This window comes from Pristiophorus japonicus, chromosome 25 (genome assembly GCF_044704955.1).
Source record: "Pristiophorus japonicus isolate sPriJap1 chromosome 25, sPriJap1.hap1, whole genome shotgun sequence".
NCBI lineage: Eukaryota > Metazoa > Chordata > Chondrichthyes > Pristiophoridae > Pristiophorus > Pristiophorus japonicus.
Window position 1 is genome coordinate 18,458,957 of NC_092001.1, and position 26,992 is coordinate 18,485,948.

The following is a 26,992-nucleotide window of genomic DNA, read 5'->3' on the forward strand; positions in this document are numbered from 1 at the left end:
TCATATTTCTTCTCGATGTTATTCTTGCAGAATGTATATTTTGTTTGCTGTTTCACAATAACCAGTCCCTTGCTCTACAGTGCTTCTCACTGTATCCCCAGTCTCATGTATTGTTAACAGCAATGCACATTTTGAAGCAGACAACTAAAGCACAGTGTCTAAAATGTTTAAAGAGGTAAATTGCAGAGCACAGAGAAATTATTTTATTGAGGACTCTCCTTCAGTTAACATTTCTTTAGTTGTGCAAATGAAGATCGTCAGTTAATTCATGATGTTTTCCCGTGAAAGCAGGATAACATTTAACGATGATAAATTCTCTACATTTCGAAAGGCACTGGTTGATCAGGACAGTCCGCACGATTTTTTTAAGGAATGGTCGCGTTTGACTAACTTGAATGCATTTTTGGAGGAGGTCGATCAGTAGTGCATACGATGTCATGTATATGGATTTTATTAATGCTTTCGCTAAGGTCCCACATGGCAGACTGGTGATGAATGTAAAAGCCCATGGGATCCAGGGCGAAGTGGCAAATTGGATTCAAAATTGGTTCAGATGCAGGAAGCAAAAGTTAATGTTTGATGGGTGTTTTTTGACTGGAAGGATATTTTCAGTGGGGTTTCGCAGTTTTCAGTGCTAGGTCCATTGCTTTTTGTGGTATTTTTCAATGATCTAAACTTGAATATAGGGGTTATGATTCAGAAGTTTTCAGGTGATAGTAAAATAGGCAGTGTGGGTGATAATGAAGAAGAAAGCTGGAGACTGCAGGAAGATAACAATCAAGTGATAAGTTGGGCAGAACAGTGGCATATTAAATTTAATCCAGAGAGGTGTGAGATTGTGCATTTGTGGAGGGCTAACAACGAAAGGGAATAGACATCGACTGTAGGACATTCAGAAGTGTAGAGGAGCAAAGGGAACTGTCAATGCATGTCCACAGATCCCTGAATGTAGCTGGTTATTTGAATAAGTTGATTAAGAAGGCAGACCGAATGGATGGATTTATTGGCAGAGGCATGGAATCGAAGAACAAGTGGGTTATGTCTAAAATGTGCAACATTCGTGTTAGCCTACTGCTGGAGTACTGCGTGCAGTTCTGGTCACCGTATTGAAGGGAGGACGTGATTGCACTGAAGAGGGTATGGAGGAGATTTCTGTAGAATGTTGCCGGGAGTTGAGCAACTTTAATATGATAGATTAGATTGGCTCGCTTTGGTTTCCTTGGAACAGAGGAGGCTGATGAGCGACAGCATTGTGGTGTATAAAATTAGGAGGGGCCTAAATATTGTTGAGTAAAAGGGCCTAATTGCCATCGGTGAGTGGTCAACAACCAGGGGGCATAAATTAAAAGTCATTAGTATAAGCGTTAAAGTGGATTTGAAGGGAAAATTCTTCATGCAGATATTTGTCTGGGTCTGGAACTCACTGCCTGAAAGTGTGGTAGCGGGAGAATCCCTAACCACATTTAGAAAGGACTTGGATGTGCACGTGAAATGCCTTAAGGTGTAGGGTTACACACCTAAAACTGGACATTTGTTCGCTGGTGCAGATACGATGGGCCGAAAAGCACTCTTTCCATGGTGTAATCTTCTATGATTGTATAATTATAGGTAAGCATTACTTTCAAGATGCAAAACGAGGCGATCAGCTAATTCATAGTGTTTCCAGTGCAAACATGTTCATGTAAACTGGAGCTCAACCTCAGGAACCTGAGATGAAGAGTCTTATGAGGCTGCTGTTCGGTGCACGGGAAGCTTTAGCTTGAACCGTGGCATGTTATCGCCCAGTGATGGGCGGTAATCCAATGTTGATGCTGCATTCGGCGCTTTCCGCCTGCAGTGGTTTATTGGAGATGCGGGACCGGAATGTTGGGGCTTGTCCTGCCTTCACTCACTCTGGAGCTGGGGAAGAGCGATTTGTCGGTCGGTTTGTTAGTGGCTTTGATTTTCTTTTGTGAAACGAGGCGGTGCGGCTGGTTCCTTTAATAATCTCTCACAGCTGAACTGAAGGCACGGAATGTACACTTTTGAAATGGCGTTTCTCCACTGTCAGGGCTGGAAAATGGAAGGAGTGAGAAACATTGTGCAGAGTTTCAGTTTGTACAGAATTGTACAGAGAAATCAACAAATGCAGCAAAGTCATGAGACACTGCACTCTGTTAACCACGAATATGAATTATTCATTTTTTTTCTGATCATTAATTGAACACGTTTGCAAAATGTTTCCGCCCGGTTTCGAACCTGGGATCTTTCACGTGATAACCACTACACTACGGAAACGCTGTGGCAAAAGCCGTCTTGGGAACATAACCAGAGCTTTAACCTCAACAGCTGGACGACACTCCAGGGGCTTGCGTTCCGAGAATCGAATGAAGGTGCTTTTTTTTCAGAAGTTTGTGAGTGCAGCAGCAATTGATCCCGTGTTTGTCAGACTTTATCGATAGGAACTGAAGGTGGCCATTTCGCAGCAAGCAGTTAGAATCTGAAATACAATGCTTTGAAGATCGGTGGAGGCTGATTTAACCTTATCTTTCAAAAGGCAGTTGCACAAGGATCTGAAGGAAAAAAATACACAGCTGCAGGTAAATGACAGTGCGGGTAGGACTAGTTGATAGTTGACATGGGCTCGACGGGCCGAATGTGGTTCTTCCATACGGTAACTATTCCCTTATTCCGTGATTCTGTAAGTTAGTTGCACATTTAATAGAGTGCATGGAAGCAGAATATAGAAAAGCGACATGGATTGAGTCCGCAGAGCTAGAGGCATCTGATTCAGAAGATTCGGTGCGCGAAAATTCGGTTTAATGACTTTAAAAAGCATTATTTTTGTTTTGTAAAGTTTCGGTCAGAGAAATCTTTGGGAAAGGAATTTTTTGCTGAAAGGCAATCAGCATTTAATCATCCTTCTGGATTTTGGCATCATATTTCTTCTCGATGTTATATTTCCAGATAGTATATTTACTTTGCTGTTTCACAATAACCACTCCCTTGCTCTACAGTCTATCTCACTGTATCCCCAGTCTCATGTATTGTTAACAGCAATGAACATTTTGAAGCAGTGCACTAAAGCACAGTGTCTAAAATGATTTAAGAGGTAAATTGTAGAGCACAGACAAATTATTTTATTGAGCACTCTCTTTCGGTTAACATTTCTTTAGTTGTGCAAATGAAGATCATCAGTTAATTAATGATGTTTTACCGTGAAAGCAGGATAACATTTAACGATGATACATTCTCTACATTTGAAAAGGCACTGGTTAATCAGGACAGTTCGCACGATTTTTTTAAGGAATGGTCGCGTTTGACTAACTTGAATGCATTTTTGGAGGAGGTCACCAGTAGGGTCGATCAGTATTGCGGACGATGCAATGTATATCGATTTTATTAATGCTTTCGCTAAGGTCCCACATGGCAGACTGGTGATGAAAGTAAAATCCCATGGGATCCATGGCGAAGTGGCAAATTGGATCAAGAATTGGTTCAGACGCAGGAAGCAAAGGTTAATGTTTGATGGGTGATTTTGTACTGGAAGGATGTTTCTAATGGGATTCCGCAGTTTCAGTGCTAGTTCCATTGCTTTTTGTGGTATTTTTCAATGATCTAAACTTCAATATAGGGGTTATGATTAAGAAGTCTTCAGGTAAGTGTTGCTGATAATGAAGAAGAAACCTGGAGACTGCAGGAAGATATCAATCAACTTGTAAGGTGGCAGAACAGTGGCAAATGGAATTTAATCCAGAGACGTGTGAGATTGAGCATCTGTGGAGGTCGAACAACGAAAGGGAATACACATCAACTCTAGGACATTGAGAAGTGTAGAGGAGCAAAGAAGGAGAAAGGAATCAAAATGTGATGTCACAGCCAAAGGGGTAAGTGATTGGCTGGTGATTGGAACGTAGCTTTTCTTTTTCTTTTTAATATCAGTAAGCAAAATGATAACAGTGTTTTCACCAATTTAAGTTAATCTAAGCATTAATTCATGGCAGGAGAGCTTGGTCACGTGATATGCTCCTCCTGTACCATGTGGGAACTCAGGGACACTTCAGGTGGGAAGTGTATCCGCCTTCAGATCCTGACGGACCGCGTTGCGGAATTGGAGCTGAGGGTGGATTCACTTTGGAGCATCCACGATGCTCAGAATGACGTGCGTAGCACGTGTAGCGAGTTGGTCTTACCGCAGGTGAAGGGTTCGCAGCCAGCTAGGGAATGGAAGACCAGCAGGAAGAGTAGTGCAAGGAAGGTAGTGCAGGGGTTCCCTGCGGTCACCCCACTGCAAAAATGATGCACTGCTTTGAGTATTGTTGAGCGGAATGACTCGCCAGGGGAGGGCAGCAGCAGCTAAGTTCATGGCACCGTGGCTGGCTCTGTTGCACAGGAGGGAAGGAAAAAGAGTGTGAGAACGATAGTGATACGGGATTCAATTGTAAGGGGAATAGACAGGCGTTTCTGCGGCCACAACCAAGAAATCAGGATGGTATGTTGCCTCCCTGGTGCAAGTGTCAAGGATGTCTCGGAGTGGGTGCAGGACATTCTGAAAAGGGAGGGAGAACAGTCAGTTGTCGTGGTGCACATTGGTACCAATGACACAGGGAAAAAAAGGGATGAGGTCTTACGAGACGAATTTGAGCACCTCGGAGCTAAATTAAAAAGTGGGATCTCAAAAGTAGTAATGTCGGGATTGCAACCAGTGCCACGTGCCAGTAGGAGTAGGAATAGCAGGATAGCGCACATGAATACGTGGCTTGAGCAGTGGTGCAGCAGGGAGGGATTCAAATTCATGGGGCATTGGAACAGGTTCTGGGGGAGGTGGGACCATTACAAACCGGATGGTCTGCACCTCGGCAGGACCAAAACCAATGTCCGAGTGGGAGTTTTTGCTTGTGCTGTTGGGGAGGAGTTAAACTAATATGGCAGGGGGATGGAAACCAATGCATGTTGACAGAGTGAAACACAACGACGACAGAAGCAAAGGACAGAAAGGAGATGAATAAAAGTGTAGGGCAGAGAAACCCAAGGCAAAAAACAATCAGGGCCAATGTACAGCAAAATTCTAAAGGGTTAAAGTGTAATTAAATGGCAAGCCTGAAAGCTCGGTGCCTCAATGCGAGCAGTATTCGAAACCCAGGAGAGGGCTCTGAGCTAGTTAGTGTGGGTGAGTGCGCAGATGAACAGGACCCCAAGAAAGAATGCAAAAGGCAGGAGACAACAGAGCAGAGTAGCACTGGGGTAGGTGTAAACCACAAGGTGAAAAGAAGGGACAATATGTATGAAGATAAAGGGGCTGCAAGAGGGGTAAAAATTTAAAATCATGGTTTACCTGAACGCACGCAGCATTCGAAATAAAGTAAATGAGTTGACAGCACAAATCATTACAAATGGGTATGATTTGGTGGCCGTTACAAAAACGTGGTTGCAGTGTGGCCAAGACTGGGAATTATACATACAGGGCTATCTGACAATTATGAAGGATGGACAGGAAGGGAAAGGAGGTGGGGTAGCTCTGTTAATAAAGGATGATATCAGGGCAGTTGTGAGAGATGAAATTGGCTCTCATTGAAACATATAAAAATATATAACATATAAACGGGGGTTAACAGGGTTAATGCAGAATAAATGTTCATCCTGTCTGGGGAATCTAAAACAGGAGGTCAATCTCACAGATTAACGGGACGGCCATTTAATTCTGTGATGAGGAGAAATGTCTTCACACAAAGAGTTGTAAATAATTGGAATTATCCACCCGAGAATGTAGATAGGAAGGGAAAGGAGGAGGGGTAGATCTGTTAATAAAGGATGATATCAGGGCAGTTGTGAGAGACAATATTAGCTCTAATGAACAAAATGTTGAATCATTGTGGGTAGAGATTAGAGATAATAAGGGTAAAAAGTCACTGGTGGGTGTAGTTTATAGGCCCCCAAATAATAACTTCACGGTGGGGCGAACTAATGAATCAAGGGAATCAAGATAATAATGGAGGCATGTGAAAAAGGAACGGCAGCAATCATGGGGGATTGTACCCGACATATTGATTAGTCAAATCAAATCGCACGGGGTAGCCTTGAGGAGGAATTCATAGAATGCATATGGTATTGTTTCTTAGAACTGTATGTTACAGAACCTACAAGTGAGCAAGCTATCTTAGATCTGGTCCTGTGTAACGAGACAGGAATAATAAACGATCTCCTAGTAAAATCTCCTCTCGGAATGAGTGATCACAGTCTGGTTGAATTTTTAATACAGATTGAGCGTGAGGAATAGTGTCTCAAACGAGCATACTATGCTTAAACAAAGGGGACTACAGAGGGATGAGGTCAGAGACTAAACGGTGGCACAATTGAGGAACATTGGAGGACTTTTAAGGAGGCCTTTCATAGTGCTCAACAAAAATATATTCCAATGAAAAAGAAGGGCGGCAAGAGAAGGGATAACCAGCCGCGGATAACCAAGTAAATAAAGGAGAGTATCAATTTGAAAACCAATGCGCATAAGGTGGCCAACGTCAGAGGGAAACTAGAAGATTGGGAAAATTTTAAACGACAGCAAACAATGACTAAGAAAGCAATGAAGAAACGAAAGATAGATTACGAAAGTAAACTTGCACAAAATATAAAAACAGATAGTAAATGTTTTTACCGATATATAAAAAGGAAAAGAGTGACTAAAGTAAATGTTGGTCTTGCAGAAGATGAGAAGGGGGATTTAGAAATGGAAAATGTGGAAATGGCTGAGACATGTAACAATTCTTTTTCTTTGGTCTTCACAGTGGAAGACACAAAATCCATGCCACAAATTGCTGGTCAAGGGAATGGGGGAAGGGAGGACCTTGAGACAATCTCGATCACAAGCGAGGTAGTGCTGGACAGGCTAATGGGACTCAAGGTAGACAAGTCCCCTGATCCTGATGAAATGCATCCCAGTGTAATAAAAGAGATGGCGGAAGTTATAGCAGATGCATTCGTTATAATCTACCAACATTCTCTGGACTCTGGGGAGGTACCAGTGGATTGGAAAGCAGCTAATGTAATGCCTCTGTTTAAAAAAGAGGGCAGACAAAAGCCAGGTAACTATAGTCCGGCTAGTTTAGCATCTGCAGTGGGGAAAATGCTTGAAGATATCATTAAGGAAGAAATAGCGGGATATCTTGAAAGGAATAGTGCAATCAAGCAGACGCAACATTGGTTCATGAAGGGGACAGCACGTTTAACTAATTTACTGTAAATCTTTGAGGATATAACGAGCATGGTGGATAGAGGTGTAGCGATGGATGTGGTGTATTTAGATTTCCAAATTTCCAGATTTCGATAAGGTGTAACAAAAAAGGATACTGAAGAAGATAAAGTTATGCGGAGTCAGAGGAAATGTAATAGCATGGATAGAGAATTGGCTGACGAACAGAAAGCAGAGAGTGAGGATAAATGGGTCCTTTTCAGATTGGAAATCGGTGGTTAGTGGTGTGCCACAGGGATCGGTGCTGGCACCACAACTGTTTACAATATACATAGATGAACTGGAAGAGGAGACAGAGTGTAAAGTAATAAAATTTGCAGATGACACAAAGATTAATGGGAAAGCGAGGTGTGTAAAGGATACATTGAGGCTGCAAAGAGATTTAGATAGATTAAGCGAATGGGATAAGCTTTGGCAGATGGAATGCAATGTCGGAAAATGTGAGGTCATCCACCTTGGAAAAAAAAACAGTAAAAGGGAATATTGTTTTAATGGGGTGAAATTACAACATGCTGCGTTGCAGAGGGACCTGGGGGTCCTTGTGCATGAATCCCAAAAAGTTAGTCTGCAGGTTCAGAAGTTAATCAGGAAGGCGAATGGAATGTTGGCCTTCATTGCGAGATGGATGGAGTACAAACGCTGGGAGGTCCTGCCGCAACTGTATAGGGTATTGGTAAGGGCGCACCTGGAGTACTGCATGCAGTTTTGGTCACCTTACTTAAGGAAGGGTAAATTAGCCTTGGAGTGGGTACAGACGATTCACTAGGCTGATTCCGGAGATGAGGGGGTTATCTTATGATGATAGTTTGAGCAGACTGGGTCTTTACTCGTTGGAGTTTTGAAGGATGAGGGGTGATCTTATAGAAATATTTAAAATAATAAAAAGGATAGACAAGATAGAGACAGAGAGCTTGTTTCCACTAGTCGGGGAGAATAGAACTCGGGGGCACAGCCTCAAAATACGGGGCAGCCAATTTAAAATCGAGTTGTGAAGGAATATCTTCTCCCAGAGGGTGGTGAATCTGTGGAATTCTCTGCCCAGGGAAGCAGTTGAGGCTAGCTCATTGAATGTATTAAAATCACAGATAGATAGATTTTCAACCAATGAGGGAATTAAGGGTTATGGGGAGCGGGCGGGTAAGTGGAGCTGAGTCCACGGCCAGATGAGCCATGATCTTTTTGAATGGTGGAGCAGGCTCGAGGGGCGAGATGGCCTACTCCTGTTCCTAATTCGCATGTTCTTATGAACTGTCAATGAATGTCCACAGATCCCTGAATTTAGCTGGCCAGTTGGATAAGTTGATAAAGAAGGAAGACCGAATGGTTGCATTTATTGGCAGAGGCATGGAATAGAAGAGCAAGTGGGTTATGTCTGAAATATGCAAAATTTTGGTTAGCCTACAGCTGGAGTACATCGTGCCGTTCTGGTCATCGTATTGAAGGAAGGACGTGATTGCTCTGATGCGGGTATGGAGGAGATTTCTGTAGGATGTTGCCAGGAGTGGAGCAAATTTACTATGAGGACAGATTGGATAGGCTGGATTTGGTTTCCTTGGAACAGAGGAGGCTGATGGGCGACAGCATTGAGATGTAGTAAATTAGGAGGGGCCTAAATATTGTTGATTAAAAGGGCCTATTTGCCGTAGGTGAGTGGAAAACAACCAGGGTGCATAAATTAAAAGTAATTAGTAAAAGAGTTAAAGGAGATTTGAAGGGTAAATTCTTCATGCAGATGTTTGTCGGGGTCTGGAACTCACTGCCTGAAAGCGTGGTGGCGGGAGAAACCCTCATCACATTTATAAAGTACTTGGTTTTGCACTTGAAATGCCGTAATGTGCAGGGTTGCATACCGAAAACTGGACATTTGTTCGCCAGTGCAGATACGATGGGCCGAAAAGGACTCCTTCCATGCTGTAATCTTCTATGATTATATAATTATCGGTTCGCATTACTTCATGATGCAAAACGAGGCGATCAGCTAATTTAAGAGTCTTTCCAGTGCAAACATGTTCATGTAAGCTGGAGCTCAAACTCAGGAACCTGAGATTAAGAGGCTTATGAGGCTGCTGTTCGGTGTACGGGAAGCTTTAGCTCGAACGAGGCATGTTATAGCTCAGTGATGGGCGGTAAGCCAGTGTTCATGCAGCATTCGTCGCTTTACGCCGGCAGCGGCTGATTGGAGAGTGCGGGACCGGAATGTTGGGGCTTGTCAAGCATTCACTCACTCTAGAGCTGGGAAGAGCGATTAGTCAATGGGTTTGTTTGTGGCTTTGATTTTCTGTTGTGAAGCGAGCAGGTGCGACTGGATCCTTTAATAATCTCTCACAGCTGAACTGACGGCACGGAATGTGTAGTTTTGAGATGGCGTTTCTCCACCGTCAGGGCTGGAAACGGGACGGAGTGAGAAACACTGTGCAGAGTTTCAGTGTGCACAGTGTGAGAAATCAACAAATGCAACAGCGTCATTAAACACTGCACTCTGTTAACCACGAATATGAATTATTCAATTTGTTCCAATCATTCATTGATCACGTTTGCAAAATGCTTCCGCCCGGTTTCGAACCGGGGATCCTTTGCATATTGGGCAAACGTGATAACAACTACGCTGAAGAAACGCTGTGGCAAAAGTGCTCTTGGGAACATAACCAGAGCTTTAACCTCAACAGCTGGACTGCACTTCAGGAGCTTAAGTTCTGAGAGTAGAATGAAGGTGCTTTTTTGAAAAAGGCAGCAATTGATGCCTTTTTACTTACACTTTATAGATAGGAACTGAAGGTGTCCATTTCGCAGCAAGCAGTTAGAATCTGAAATATAACGCTTTAAAGGGCGGTGGAGGCTGATTTAATCTTATCTTTCAAAAGGCAGCTGGATAAGGAGCTGAATGAAAAAAAAATGCACAGCTGCTGGTAAATGACAGGTAATTGGGACTAGTTGAATGTTGGCATGGGCTCAATGGGCCGAATGGACTCCTTCCATTCTGTAACCGTTCCCTTAGTCTGTGATTATATAAGTGAGTGGCACATTTAAAAGTGTCCATGGAAGCACAATATTGCAAAGCGACATGGATTGAGTTAGCACAACGAGAGTCATCTGATTCAGAAGAATCGGCTGCGTGGAAATTTGAAAGGAACATTTTTCTTTTGTGAATTTTCGGTCAGAGACATTTTTGTGAAACGAATATTTCGCAGAAAGGGAGTCAGCTTTTCATTTCTTCCTGGCTTTCGGTGTCACATTTCTTTTCCAATTTATTGTGTTCCTAACACAGATGAGACTGCACAAAGTGAGGTTTAAGTAACAGTGATCTCAGTCTTTATTAAGACACTCCAGAGTGAGGAACAAGCCTTCGGGGCTGGATTACATACAGTGCTCCCAAGGGATGCTGCGATCCCTTGAGTCTTCAGGGGATGCATTCCCTGGTGGCGGGACATGGAAGTGTATGCTTTATCGATGCCCAGCATCACTTCCCCCAAAGTCAAATGGAAAACTATTTAGAAGGTGAGGCGGTCGGGAGACTTTCTTTCTCTGGTTCATCGCCTCGGTACAAATGTATGTTGATATGTGTTGGCTGTGCCCTCGCTGAGTTGGCATGTTGTTGGCGCTGCAAGTCTGCTGAGTGAGCCTGGCCTAGCTGGGATGTTGGGCGTTATGGGTTCGATTTCCTAGTCCGAGGTGCTGTCGTTGATCCTTTGGGTGTGTGTTGTGGGCTCTAAAAAGGTGGTGTCTGCTGTGGGTTGTTCATTGCAGTCTGTGAACCGTAGCCTCGTTTGGTCTAGATGATTTGTGCAATTTGTCCATTGTCTCGTTTGACCACAAACTCCCAACTCCCTTAATTAACTATCACCGTGCCGGCGGTCCACTTGGGAACATGTCCATAGTTTCGTACATACACAGGGTGATTCAGATCAATTACCTATGACACAGTGGCGAGACCATCGCTTACATTTTGTTGCTGCTGCCTGCTCTCTACCTGATGATGCAGATTGGGGTGAACCAACGAGAGTCTCGTTCTAAGTGTCCCTTTCATGCGTAGCTCAGCCGGGGGCACTCCTGTGAGTGAATGTGTCTCGTGCCGTAGCTGGGCAGTACTCGGGACAGGCACATTTGGAGTGAGGCTTCTGTGACACATTTAAGGCTCTGTTTGATTGTTTGTACTGGCCGCCCTGCCTGCCCATTGGAGGCTGCTTTAAACGGGTCCGACGTGACATGTTTGGTCTCATTTCAGGTCATGAATTCTTTAAATTCGGAACTGGTGAAATATGGCCCGATGTTACTGACCAGTATGTCAGGCATGCCGTGGGTGGCAAACATGACCTTCAGGCTTTCAATGGTGGTGGTGGCGGTGCTTCCCGACATAATTTCACATTCAGGCCTAACATAAGGAGCCCAGTGTAGGCAATGTGTGAGTGAATGTGTTAGTAATAATCTGATCTCAGGCCCTACACAGGGAGCTCCGTGTAGACAGTGTGTGAATGAGTGTATTAATATTCACCCTGTTCATAGGCTGCACACAGGGAACGCAGTGTAGACAGTGTGTGAGTGAGTGGATTAATATTCACCCTGATCACAGGCATCGTACATGGAGCACAGTGTGGACTGTGTGTGAGTGAGTGTGTTAATATTCACCCGAATTAAAGGCCTCACACAGGGAGCCCAGTGTATACAGTGTGTGAGTGAGTGTGTTAATATTCACCCTGATAACAGGCCACACACAGGGAGTCCCGTTTCGAACATGTGTGAGTGAGTATGTTAATATTCACCCTGATCACATGCCTCACACAGGGAGTCCTGTGTAGAAAGTGTGTAAGAGAGTGGGCGAATATTCACGCTGATCACAGGCCTCATACAGGGAGCCCAGTGTAGACAGTGTGTGAGTGAGTGTGTTAATATTCACATGATAACATGCCTCACACAGGCAGCCCTGTGTCGAGAGTGTGTGAGTGAGTGTGTTAATATTCACCCTGATCATTGGCCGCACACAGGGAGCCCTTTGTAGACAGTGTGTGAGTGAGTGTGTTAATATTCACCCTGATCACAGCACTCACACAGGGAGCCCAGTGTAGAACTGGTTTAATTGAGTGAGTGTGTTAATATTCACCCTGAACACAGACCTCACACAGCGAATCCAGTGTAGACAGGGTGTGAGTGAGTGTGTTAATATTCACCCTGATCACATGCCTCACACAGAAAGCTGTGTGTAGAAAGTGTGTGAGTGAGTGTGTTAATATTCACCCTGATCACAGGCCGCATGCAGGGAGCCCAGTGTAGACAGTGTGTGAGTGAGTGTGTTAATATTCACCCTGATCACAAACCTCAATTATGGAGCCCTGTGTCGATCGTCTGTGAGTGAGTGTGTTAATATTCACCCTGATCACAGGCCTCATTTAAGGAGCCCTGTGTAGATCGTTTGTGAGTGAGTATGTTAATATTCACCCTGATCACAAGCCTCACACAGGCAGCCCTGTGTGGATAGTGTGTAAGTGAGTGCGTTAATATTCACTCTGATCACAAGCCTTCTGTTGCCTAGGTCTGGAACTCTCTGCATAAACCTCTCCATACCTGCACTTCTCCATCATCTTTCAAGACTCTCCTTAAAATCTCCCTCTTTAATGAAGCTTTCAGTCACCTGCCCTAATTTTTCCTGATTGGTCTTGGTGTCAAATGTTTTGTCGCATAACACTTCTGAGAAGCGCCTTCGGATGATTCAATCTGATAAAGGCGCCAAGTAAATACAAGTTATTGTGTTTTTGAAATCTGACCTTCTTGAAATGCACCCTGCAGCTTCATTTGATGTTTATTATGGCCTCATTTGCCTGCTTCGCTGTTTATAGTGATATATGTAGCGGCACCTCTCTGCTCATCTGCCCCGTTCAGTAATGGCAACTTGCGCTAATTAAACTGCTGACACACAATTGTTCATTTAAGAATTTGTTCCAACTGGCCAACTCATGAGTCAACTGTGCTAGTGTAAATGCGTCTCTGGGTAAATGCGTGCCTGGCTAAGTGCAGGTTTATGTGATTGAGAATGTATGTATGAGTGTGTGAGTGTGTTTCTGCGTAAGTGTTGATGAGTGTGTTATTGTGTGAGAGTGTTTGAGTGTGTGCCTGTGTAAGTGTGTGTAAGTATATGAGTATGTAATGATGTGTATGGTTAAGCGTGCATGAGTGTGTTATTGTGTATGAATGTGTGATTATGTCTGACTGAATTAGTGGTTGTGTGGGTACGGATGTATGAGTATGAGTGTGTTAATTGTGTGTGACTTTCTGTCTGGGTAAGTGTGTGTGCATTTGTGTGAGTGTGTATGTCTGTGTCTGGGTAAATGAATGTGAGTGTGTTACTATGCATGAGTGTATGGGCATGTGTATGGGTAAGTGTGTATGTGGGTAATTGCTGGCTGGTGTACAACAGTCATCACACGTTAAAAAAAATCCACGCATAGGCATCTTCCACCCTTGAAGATTTTGTTCGGACCTGGAATTTTAATCATTCATTGAAACACCTGTGAACGTTTTGACGTAGAAGCAATTCATCCCCAATTCGTGTGATTGCTGATGATGCGTGGAATGTGTGTTTAAGTGTGTGCTTGTGTGTGTGTAAATATATGAGAGTTTAAATGTGTGTCTGGGTAAGTGTGTGTATGTGTGAGTGTATTATTGTGTGCCTGGCTAAGCCTGTGTGTGAGCAAGTGTGTGACTGTGTATGTCTGGAGTGTGTAAGTGTGTGAATGTGTGTCTGTGTAAGTGTGTGAGTCTGTGAGTATTTAAGTCTATGAGTGTGAGTGTGCGAGTGTGTAAGTGCGTGTCTAGGTAAGTGTGTGCATGCTTACATCTGTGAGTGTGTGAGTGCATGAGTGCGTAAGCATGTGAGCGTGTAAGCGCGTGCCTGGCTAAGTAAATTAGTTAATGTGTGAGTTTGTGTCTGGGTAAGAGTGTGAATGTGTAATTTTCTTAGTGTAAGTGTATGAGTGTATACTTGTGTGTCTGGCTAAACGTACAAGTGTGTAAGTCTCTGATTGTATTATTGTATAAATGTGTAATTATGCACGTGTGTGCCTGGATAAATCTTTGAGTGAGTAACTGTTTGAGTATGCGAATCTGTAAGTGTGTGCGAGTGTCTATGTGTGCGCATGTGTGTGCTTGAGTGTGTATCTGGGTAAGTGTGTGAGTATGTAATCTTTTGAATATATGTGTGTCTAAGTGCGTGAGTTTGTAAGAAAGTGAGCATATAAATCTGTGCAGGGTGTGCGGGTCAGTAAGTGCGAGATTTTAGGAATGTGTTAATGTGTAAGTGTGTGTCTGTGTATGTGTGTGTACGTCTTTGAGTGTGTAATTGTGTGTGTGTAAATGTGTGTGTGAGAGTGTGTGTGTGAGTGAGTGTCTGCATGTGAGTGTGTGTTTGTAACTGTGTCTGGGAAAGTGTGTGAATGTGTGTATGTGTGTAAGTGTGTGTCTGGATATGTGTTTTTCTGTGAGATTGTGTCTGTGTGTGAGTGAATGAGTGGCTGTGTGCGTGACTGTGTGTCAGTGAGTATCTGTGTGTAACTGCGTGTGTGAGTGTCTGTGTGCGTGCAGGTGGGTTCAAGGCATCACCCATATAGGCGCAGGTGGCCCAGACTACAGTGCGGTACCTTGGACATTGGATCAGTCAGGGCAAATAATACATGACAGAGGAAAGACGGATGGCAATAAGGGACATGCCGAAGCCCCACAATTTCAGTGGAGTAAGGAACGTATTAGGACTTTTTAACTATCGTCGGAATGTTATACCTCGATACACAACAATAGCGGGACCCATACAGAAATTAATTAAATGGACCCCTACATCAGATAGATTGCGGACCGGAGCAGTAAGTGGCATAAGGTGAATAAAAAGAGATCTGATGTCGTCCCCCGCCCTAGGATTGCCAGATCCTAATAAACCTTTCCAACTCCATTGTAATCAGAATGATGGAAGCTATTCCGCCGTGGTAATGCAGGAACATGGGAGCCAACAGAGACGTATATCCTACTACTCGACGAAGAAAGTCCATGTGGTTAGTAGAATCCCCCGATGTGTGTCCGCCTTGACCTGTGCGACTTGGATGGTCAAAGTAAGCCAACCAGTAATGATGATGGGACAGATCATTTTGCACCCACAACATTCCCTGGTAGAACTACTAAGTACTAAAAACTGGAAAGCTGCCGTCGATCTCGGACAGCCTAAAAGCTTAGTGGTTGGCCGTATTCATGTCCAAAGGCAATTCAGTAATAGTAAAAAAGCATAATGGAGTTAACCTCGCCGACAGAAGGACATGAACTTAGCTCTCAGGAACAAATAGAGGAGAAAACGCACAGCGGGGTAAAGGAAGAGCCATTGGACAATCCTGATGAATCCAGAAAATACATTAATGGAGAAACCCATACTGGATGGGCAGGGTAACACAGGAGCGAGAGGAAATAATGGTAAAAAAACTCCCAGGAGACAAGTCCGCTCAGGTGGCAGAACTGGTATAAAGGCTCTCGAGTCAGCTAAATGAAAGGGAGTAAACAAGTTTACAGAAGATCAATAAGTTTCCGGGGTGGTTCACCACTATATGACAGCCTGGTCAAGACGAGGGTTTGTGACATCGGCTGGCGATGTTGTAAAACATGGAAAGCTCGTAAAAAGTCAAGTGAAAGCAGCAAAAGAACCATGGTGAGCAGCGGCAATAAAGGTAAAAGCACACACAGAACTAACTAGTAAGGGGCAAAAGCTCCCGCAAGACCTAACCATCGTCGGGAATAGGTTCGCCGACCTCGGAGCCAAACGAGCGGCAGGTGAACGGAAGCCAAAGCCAGCATTTAAGGCTGAAATTAAACCAGTAATGTCAACAGTGTTCATACTGACATAAATATGGTATCAGTCCACCATAGTGTCGATCAGGAAGAAAGACGTGAAAGGAGTCCAGCAAAAATGTGAAATATGGATATGGGATCCCCAGAAGCAAGTTGTGGTACCACAATGTTGTGGGCAACAACTACGAAAATTATATCACGGGATAACACATATCCAGAGAAGCAACATGCTGTACTTGCTCTCGCTGTACTCGTGGTGGCCAGCAATGTGGAAGGATGTAAATAAATTTTGCCAAAAGTGCATTATTTGTGCCCAACAAAACGTAGGCAGGGGATGTAAGGTACGAATGGGACATGAGCCAAGGCCAGAGGGACCTTGGGAGAATTTACAGATCGACTTCACCAGCCCCCTGCGATAGGATACTGGCAAAAGTTAGTGCCTGGTAGTTATAGTCCAGTCCACACGATGGGTGGAAGCCTTCGCTACCAGGGACTGCTCTGCTCGAATGGTAGCACGGATCCTGGCTAGCGAGGTGATACCTCGGTGGGGAGTATCCCTACAGATAGATTCAGACAATGAGACACATTTCACGGGCAAATTAATGGAAGAAACATGTGCACAGCTGCGAATCAAACAGAGGTACCACATACCATATCATCTCCAAACTTCGGGAATGGAGGCAAGAATGAATAAGACCTTAAACACGGCCCTGTCCAATGCAACGCAGGAGATAGATAACGGATGCACCGGGCTGCTTGCAGAAATGTTAATGCGGCTCATACGCACCCGAGAGCGAACCAAGGGACAACACCATAGGAGCTGACGATTGGAAGGGCTATGAGACACCAAAGGCCTGAGATACAGGGGCAGGTGAAGCAGGACCAATTCAGGTAATGCTGAAGGAGTACTTGGTGCATCTAAACCAGGAGGTATATGCTATGAATAAATAAGTTAGGAGCAAAGAGCAGAAAAGAGAACTAGAAATTCAAAATGAGAGAGTGAGACTCGTTACGCTACCTAAATAGGAGAACATTTCATGATAAATGTGATAGGGTTGTGAAGGGGAATGGCGCTCCGAAGAATGGGACCATACTCGGTACTCATAATGAGCGATACTTGTGTTTGTACACAGAGCCCACTAGGATTACATGGAAATACTGGACACAGGGAAATCCATATAACACTAAACAACCCCCGTATGTTTAATGTGTAGTGGCAGTGCACCCGGTGACGACGGACGCGTCCGATCCGGAAGCAAGCCAGAAAACAACGGGTTGGACCTGTGTGGTGGTGGCAATTGGGTTTCTGGCCGTCCTGCCCTCCCAGTGCCTCCAGAGAAACGTTTCGAAGGAAAAGGCCGTAGACGTTATTATTAGTGGAAGGCCCACCGAGAAGCCACCGAGGAAACTATACATGCCCCGCGGGAATGTAAGGTCATGTTTTTCATTTAACGTTTGACTGCAAACGATGGACCTATTCGACACCAGTCTCTGGCAATTTCATACTGATCACCCATAAGAATGAGAATGTAACCTTCAACTTTACATGGATGGCCGACCGTCCAGGGATGATGTGTAAGCGACAATACTCCCCAGAATATTAGCAGAATACGTAAAGAAGCCTGGGATACTAAAAAAACGGAGTGCACCGATAGTACAGAGTGGAGTCACGCAACCTTGGGAGATGGAAACTGGGTCTTGTGCAGGAACAATTCAGTTTGGCCGGAGGGGTGAATGAATGGTCATGATAAGTATAAAATATCTCGGTCTGAACCAGGAACGGATGCCGCACTTACAAAAGCTGCACAATAAACATATGAGCACAATGATAGACCCTACAATAAAAAATGTACAAATAAATATACAGTATGATCATTAGATGGTACCCAGTTTGTAAGAACCCGGATCTTGCCCTAAAGATAACTAAAGCTCGCAATTGGTGTAACGTAATAGATCGAGTAGTAGAAGTGTTAGGAACGGGACTAGGAGCATTAAATTCAATGGATATTGAAACGCTGCGGATTCAAATACAAAAAGCTGGACAATGGACAAAAGATTCCATAATGCTGTCAGATGTGTGGGAAGAACCCTCACAGGTCAATCGCCTGTGGGGACGGCTGTCAGACAATATGATACGGCAACCATCAACAAAACTAACTGGGAACAGCAACAGGTATTGGTCAATTCAACGCGGGAAGCCAATAAGTTTCACTGACTTATAATGGGGCTGATCAAGGAAGGACAACGTGCTGAATTAGAAAGAATAGCATTCTCTGGGAATGACCCACAATGGGCTAAAGTAGTTCAGTTTGTACACCAAAATCTTACACTCAGGCCAGATATGAAGCATACGTGATGTGATGAAGAGGGATGTAATATGACGATTTTGTTGGCTTATGTTATTAACAGTCAGATATGGTGTGAGTTTTTGACCCAACCACAGATAATCGGGAAAAATTAATGGAAGCCACAGTTTTACGTAAATTGGACAGACCTGAAGAATAAAATGCACAAAGGGATGGTCTGCGTAAAGTCACCATTGGGACAACTATACCCGCTACATGCTCCAGAGGTGGAACCATGCAGCATTGAAGGCACAACAGGTGCTTGTCAATAGCGGCTGCAACCCTTAAATGATATCGTAATACATGAAATCAGACAAAACTACATATGTGTAACCAATACCCACGCGGTATATTTGAACGCGGATGGATTGTAACCCCTGGTAAATGAATGCTGGAAAAAATATATGTCATCATCGACGTTAAAACGACCAAGTCCGACCGAGTGCGACAAAGGAAAAACATGGCACAACGTACGAGCACCAAAGGATTATCCTTCTACCACCGGTACTGAACTTGCGAAATTTACAGGCCTTTATCGAAAAACACGTTCAGGTGACCAAGTACCTGGGAGCAGAAAGGGAATGGCTGCTCAGACAAAAGGTCGTAATGAATTACACAAAACAAGAACTGATCCGCGTGACGAAGGAACTCAGTGACCTCACGGTTTAACACTGGTGGGACATTTTTAAGGGCTTGTCACCTAAGGCTTACGCGGTCCTCAAATTAATTTGGCACCGAATTTTGGTAATATTGGTACCGGTAGGGAAATGTATCTTTATCCAACAATATCTGATGTGTAAGATCCGTGGGATATGCAATTGCGTGGTTCTGGCCGAACAGCCAACAGCCCATGTAATGTAGGAATCATAGGGACTTTGGAACACGTTAGTGAAACAATTAAATCCCTGTATGTACAAAAACAAATATAAGTAGCTTGCCACTAATCCAACGGAAATTGGCAGGGGTAGCCTGCAAAGATTCTGGTAAAAGTAGGAATTACGAGCAATCCAAAGGAAATGGATGTGTACACTTTTTCCAGCAGATGGCTCAGAACATGTATGTGGTCGGATTATTATTTAGAAATAATCAGGGACCAACAGGAGGGGCTGAACAGGTACATTTATAATATTAATTAATAATACCAATTTAAAATGGCATGCACTGAGTAGTGTGGTACGACAATGTTCAGTGCTGGGACCCCAGCTATTTACAATATACACATTGACTTACTCGAAGGAATTGAATGTAATGTCTTCAAGTTTGCAGATTATACTAAGTTGGATGGCAGTGTGAGTTGCGAGGAGCATGCTAAGAGGTTGTACGATGACGTGGACAGGTTATGTGAATGGTCAAATGCGTGGCAGATGCAGTTTAAGGTAGAAAAATTTGAGGTTATCCATTTTGGTGGCAAAAACAGAAAGGAAGAACACTTTTTGAATCTTGACAGATTATGAAATAGGGATGAGCAACGAGACCAGGGTTTTGTGGTACATCAGCCATTGAAAGTTAGCCTGCAGGTACAGGAGGCTGTGAAGAAGGTAAAAGCTATGTTGGCCTTTATAGCGAGCCGATTAGAGTACAGGATCAAGGACGTCTTACGCAGTTGTTTATGGCATTGGTGATGCCGCACGTTGAAAATTGTGTGCAGTTTTGGTCTCTTAATCCGAGGAAGGACATTCTTGCTATTGAGGGAGTGCAGCGAAGCTTCACCTATCTGGTTCCCAGGATGGCAGGACTGACATATGAAGAAAGACTGTATCGACGAGGCTTGCATTCATTGGAATTTCGGAGAATGTGTGCGGATCTCATCGAAACATATACAGTTCTGAGAGGATTGCACAGGATAGATGCAGGAAAAATGTCCCCGATGTTGGGGTACTCCAGAACCAGAGGTCACAGTCTTAGCATAAGTGGTGAGCCAATTAGGACCGAGATGAGGAGAAACCTCTTCTCTCAGAGAATTTTGAACCTGTGTAATTTTCTACCACTGACATTTGTGGAGGCTAGTTCGTTAGATATATTCAAAAGGAAGTTTGATGTGGCCCTTACGGATACAGGGATTAAGGGGTATGGAGAGAAAGCAGGAACGGGATGTTGAACTTGCATGTTCAGCCATCATCATATTGAATCCAAGTGCAGTCTTGAAGTGACGAATTGCCTACTCCTGCACCTAATTTCCATGGTTTTGTGTTTCTTTGTATCTGGATGGGCAGTAACAGTATGAGTGAGGTCATTGATGTATCTGGAAGGCTAGTGACTGTAGTAGTGAGGTCAGTGATGTATGTGGATTGGGAATAACAGTAAGAATGAGGCCAGTGATGTATCTTGATGTGTCGTGATAGAATGAGTGTGGTCAATGTTGTATCGGGATGGGTAGAGACAGCATGAGTGAGGACAGTATTAAATCTGGATGGGTCGTGACAGTATTAGTGACGTCAATGATGTACCTGGATGGGTCGTGACAGGATGAGTGAGGTCAGTGATTTACCTGGATGGGAGTGAATGTATGAGTGAGGTCATTGATTTATCTCGATGGGTAGTGACAGTATGAGTGAGGTCAGTGATGTATCTGGATGGGTAGTGACAGTACTGTGAGGAGAGTGATGTACCTGGATGAGTAGTGACAGTATGAGTGAGGTCACTGATGTATCTGGATGGGTACTGACAGTATGAGTTAGGTCAGTGATGTATCTGGAACAGTATTACACACTATTTCTCCAAAGCTGTGCAGTTGTGTGTTTATCTCGATGCTTCCCCACATCAGGGTTGCATGTCACGTACTCTGGCTGGCACAGGCTTCAACATGCAGGCACTCGTTACAATCATATTCCACAGGTTCGTTCCTCAGATCTGCTGGTGCAAATTCGGTGCGAGCGGGCTGAGCCCATTATGGAGCCAGTTACCTGGAAACCGCTATAGGCTGGAGCCCTGAACCACTGAGTATGTGAAGAGCAGCAGAATGCAGTTACTGTGCTGCGAATCATGGCTTGAAAGACGGTTATCTTATAAAGTGCGTCGGCACACTGAACGCTTTAGTCCCTAGAACATCAGGTGCAGTTGTGGGAGAGTATTGGAGAGAGAAAATGTTGGATAGTGAGGCTGGGGCAAATCGTGAGTGGGGAGCGAGATAGAGTGGAAGAGAATGAGATTGAGGCGAGTAAATGGGAGAGATTGAGAGACAATTCATAGGGAGTGAGATACAGCGTCATACAGAAATCGAGAGAGAGAGATAGGCAGGAAAAGAGGGGGAAAGAGAGCATAAGATGGGTGAGACTGATGTTTGTCTAGTCCGTTCCCAGGGACTGCATATCGGTGGCATTTTGACACTACAACAACAACTTAAAGTATATAGAGCCTTTAACGTGGCGAAACGTCCCAACGGTCTCCACAGGTGTACAGTGAGACAAAACAAACTTGACACTGAACCGCACAAGTAGCATTAAGTGCAAGTGATCAACACGTTGTTGATAGAAGAAAGTTATAAGGAACATCTTGAAGGGGAAAAAGATATTGCGAGGTGGAGAGGATTAGGGCAAATTCCAGAGCTTGGGGTCTTGGCAACATAAGGCTCTCCCACCAATGCTCAAGAGGGCAGAATTAATGGATTGAAGACATATCTAGGATTTAGTGGTGGGGGAGGTTACATAGTAGAGAGGATGTAAGGGCAATGGAGGGACTTTAAAGCAAGGATGAGGATTTTGAAAGCGAGGCGTTGTTGAACCAGGAACCAATGTAGTTCAGCGAGCACAGGTGTAATTGGTGACAGGAATTTGGTGGGAGTTAGATCATGGGCATCCGTGTTTCGGATCACCTCTAGCATGCGCAGGGCAGAATGTGGGAGGCCAACCAGGAGACTGTTGGTATAATGATGTCTCCAGGAAACGGAGGACAGCACGACGGATTTCAGCAGCGGACGAGCTGAGACAAGGGGCGGAGATGGGCGATCTTAGGAAGATGGATATAGGCGGTCTTAGTTAGCAGCGGATATATGGTCGAAAGTTAATTTCACGGTCAAATGTAACAGCAAGTTTGCGAACTGCCGGGTTCAGTCTCAGACCGTAGATGGGGAAAGGCATGGAGTCAGTCACTGGGGAACGGAGTTTGTGGCGGGGACCGAAAATAATGATTCGGTCTTCCCAATCTTCAATTGCATAAATTTCTGCTCATCCGGAACAACACAGGTGGAGGAGCAGCACATGTTCTGTGGCCGCTGGGAGGTGGCTAAAGACAACAATCCGTCGGCTTAAAGAGTGCCGAGCTCAGTTCCAGTTACATTTTACGAGATTTTGGTCCCTTTTTGAAAGTATTTCTCCTGGTTATTCAAATCATGTCATGAGAGACAAGATAAGGTGTGTGGGCTCGTTTTTACATCAGAGTCTGTGAGAGACGGAGGGAACGGCAGCAGGCAAAGAGAAAACAACTTCTACAAAACTGATGCCAATTCATCGCCAAATCTGAGGGTTGATAAGTTCACCGCCTTCTTAGGAAGTTTCACCACTTTCTTCACCTTCTTATTTGAGCTCCGTTTGGAATCCGTTTATTTTATTATTCTTGTTGAGTGTTTAACGACAGCTTTGAAGCAGGAAAGAGAAACTCGGAGCAAATTATTCTCAGAATGCTACAATGAGACTAGAAACAGTTTAAAGATTTTTAATGAAACTTTCACAAAACAGGAGCGTTGAAAACACGTTACCTTCTAAGTTTCGAAGATGATTTCGGACGAAACAGGCAAAAATCAGTTTTCGCCTCCTCTAAACAAGTCCCAACCTGGTCTTGAATCCAGACACTTCTAAAGAGGCTCCGAGTTGCTTAACACGATTAAAAATGAAGGCGTTCAATATTTGATTTTGAGCGATTGAATAAAGTGAGCAGCTTTGCACAAACACGCTCCCCATGCTGTTGAGGAAGGGAGGCAGAGGTGGAGAAGTCGGAGTTGCACGTTACTTTTTATTGACGTTATTAAGTATCATTAAGACGTTTGGAGAGAAGAAAAAAAGAGGTAAAAACACAAAAATTTTTATTGTATATAACATAAAAAAAAAATTGCAGGAACTACTGTGGAGAGAGAAACAGAGTTAATGTTTCAGGTCTGTCAACTTACATCAGAAATGAAAAATGATAGAGATGTAACAGACTTAAACCAGATGCAGGGGCAGAAAAAGTCGGGAGGAAGGGAAAGAACAAAAGGAAAGATCTGTGTTTTGATGTAAGGCAGGTGAGGTTAAATCCTGCCTCTGAACATGGTTAAAAACTGTTACATCTTCCACTTCTTCCAGTTCTGACCGAAATCTCACAGACCTAAATGGCTTACTTAGTTTTTCTCTCCACAGAAGCTGCCTGAGCTTCTGAGTATTTCCAGCATTTTCTGTTTGAGTTTCAAATTCCAGCATCCACTATTTTTTACTATTGAGAACTATTTTATTTTGTCTGTCGTGCTACAGTCCAAACAAGTCTCAGGAAAAAATTAACAGTAGATTTCCTCCTAAACGTTTTTTGGAATGTTAAAGTGAAACAAGGATAATGTAATGATATATAAAATAGCAGGAAGCGATTTTAGAACAAAGCACTATTTGTTTTTTGAAAACGACACAGAAAATACTTTGATGAAACAGACAACGTATAATTTCGATGTGGTACATGTGTTTGAAATAGGAAAATAAAAATTGAGAGTACAATTAATTTTGTTTCGGACATTAGAATTGGGAAGTACATACAATAATTCCACACTTTAGGTAATAAGAGCAAGGATTAATATATTGCCGAGTGTTTGAGAGAAAAACATTGGAAGTAAAATTTGTATTTTAACAACTTTAATTCACCATATTAGTAGACATATCCAAGTCAGACTGGTTTTCCTATCCAGGAAGAAAGATGAATGTATATTTCTGTTAAATCATAGCTCTCCCTCCGTTTTGTTTTTTATTCGGTGACGCACATTTTGTATGTGTTTTTCTGCACTTGTGTATAAGTGTCTCATTTCCGACATGTTACATGGGGTGATGCTGGAACAAGGAGGCAACCTGTATTAATGGAAGTGACTCCAGTTTGAGATTGCGGTTTATTTTGTTCAATCTTTTTTACACCATTAACTAAAGAATTATGGCAATATTATGTTCTGGTTGGCTGATTGTTTTATGATTAATATTCTAATTGCTTACGTGGACATACAGGATATCAGCATCCTAGAAAAGTCACTGTTCCTGCTGCTTGTGCTGCACTTGTTCTATGAGAGATGCGGCTAATAAGTTGACAACTTTAAAATAAAGACTAATTGCACGAAAATATATGCCTCTTTCAGCTCACATTGGACTTTTGGACTGTTTGTCGATGCATAACCGAGTAACTGAGTGATGGTTATGTCGTCTTATTGCATTCTTATGCAGTACATTTATATCCCACTCATTTGTGATCACATCAATAGATTTTGTACATGACGAACTAAAAATATTTAATTAATTCTATCGTAACCAACGTGCATAATATTGATGTAAATATCAAACGATTTTCAATATGGATCAGTGTGAGTTGGAGCATTTTGGTAGGAGAGATAAATACCCAACCTACACTTGGAAAGTAATGGTACAAATGGGATTGAAATGCAAAGGGATCTCTGGGTACAGATACAAAAGACATCAAATGTAGCAATGGAGGATATTCAGGCCAAACAAGTGCAAATGAAGCACTGGAGATCATTTATAGAGGATTATAATTAAACAGAAGAGAAGATATGTAAACCCTATATCGAACCTTTTCTGATTGTCTAATGATCTGAGACGGTGGGCTGCCAATATGGCATAACTCTACATACGATTTCAACGGAGAGCGGGCGGGTAAGTGGAGCTGACACCACGGCCATATCAGCCATGATCTTGTTGAATGGCGGAGCAGTCTCGAGGGGCTAGATGGCCTACTCCTGTTCCTAATTCTTATGTTCTTATGTTCTTATGTTCTTATGTTCTTATAAGTGGTTGATTCTGCTGTCGTTGATGTAAAAGTTGTTGTAAATATTGTTGTTGTAAACTTTTCCCAGGGTTAAAAGTTCACGCTAAAAGTAGTTTCTGACGCGCTCAATACAAACAATTGGAGGCAACATTGTTGGGGAGGAGCGGGGGATATTGTGTGGGGTGGGGAGGGTCTGAGGATATTGTGTGGGGTGTGGAGGGTCTGAGGATATTGTGTGGGGTTTTGAGGAGCTGACGTGATTGGCTGGTGTGAGGAGTATCTGAGGATATTGGGTATAGTGGGGATGGTCTGAGGATATTGTGTGGGTTTGGGAGTAGCTGAGGAGATTGGGTAGTGTAAGGAGCGTCTGAGGATATTGCGTGAGGTGGGGAGGGACAGAGGATATTGGGTGGGGAGGGGAGTGTCTGAGGATTTTGGGTGGAGTGTGGACGTTCTGCCGATATTGGGTTGTGTGGGGTAGAGCTGAGGATATTGGGTGTGATGTGAAGGGTCTGAGGATATTGGGTGTGGTGGGGAAGAGCTGACGATATTGGGTGGTGTGGGGAGGGTCTGAGGATATTGGGTGCTGTGGGGAGGGTCTGAACATATTGGGTGGGATGGGGAGGGTCTGAGGATATTGGGTGGTGTGGGGTGGAGCAGAGGATGTGTGGTGGTGTGGGGATGGTCTGAGGATATTGGGTGGGGTGCGGAGGGTCTGAGGATATTGGGTGGGGTGAGGAGGTTCTCAGGATATTGGGTGGGGCGGGGAGGGTCTGAGGATATTGGGTGGGGTCTGGAGGGCGCAAGGATATTGGATGGTGTGGTGAGGGTCTGCGGATATTGGGTGGAGTGTGGAGGAGCTGAGGATATTGGGTGGGGTGAGGAAGGTCTCAGGATATTGGGTGGGGTGGGGAGGGTATGAGGATATTGGGTGGGATGAGGAGGAGCTGAGGATATTGGGTGGGGTAGGAAGCGTCTGAGGATATTGGGAGGGCTGTGGAGAGGCTGAGGATATTGGGTAGGTTGGGCAGGAGCTGAGGACATTGGGTGGGATGGGGATGAGCTGAGACTATTGGTTGATTGGGGACGGTCTAAGAATATTGGGTGCATAATTGGATATGTGAAGACACAAAGTGACGTTTATGTAATCAGTGCATGAAATAAATAACATCTTCACCGAATTACAATAAACCGTCTGGTTTCCTTATTAATTCCAAAATCTCAGGCAGATAAATGGCTGTTTATTGCATTACCAATTGTTTTATTCAGTATTTTGTTTGATACATTGCTTCAAATATTTAAGACGCAATTCTCGAAAGTTCATCTCACAATAAACACTCGAAGACATTTAGACTGTGCTTTGAAGTGGGAAGTGAATTTCAAGATGAATGCGATGTGATACAATTTGGTAGGAATCTAGATGTATATAGAAATATTAAGTTTTTGATGATGTGTATGAGGACTGTTGAAAGGCCTTTGACAAACAGCCACTTAATTAACTTGTTGATAAATTTCTAACCCATGAGATTAAAGGGACAGGGCAGTTTGGTAATGTCATTGTCGAATTGACAGAAAAAATAGAGCATTGGTGATTGGTTGTTGTTCAGACTGGCGCGAGCTCTACTGCTGTCTCCCCAAGGGGTCTGGATTGGAGCGCTGCTCTGTTTGA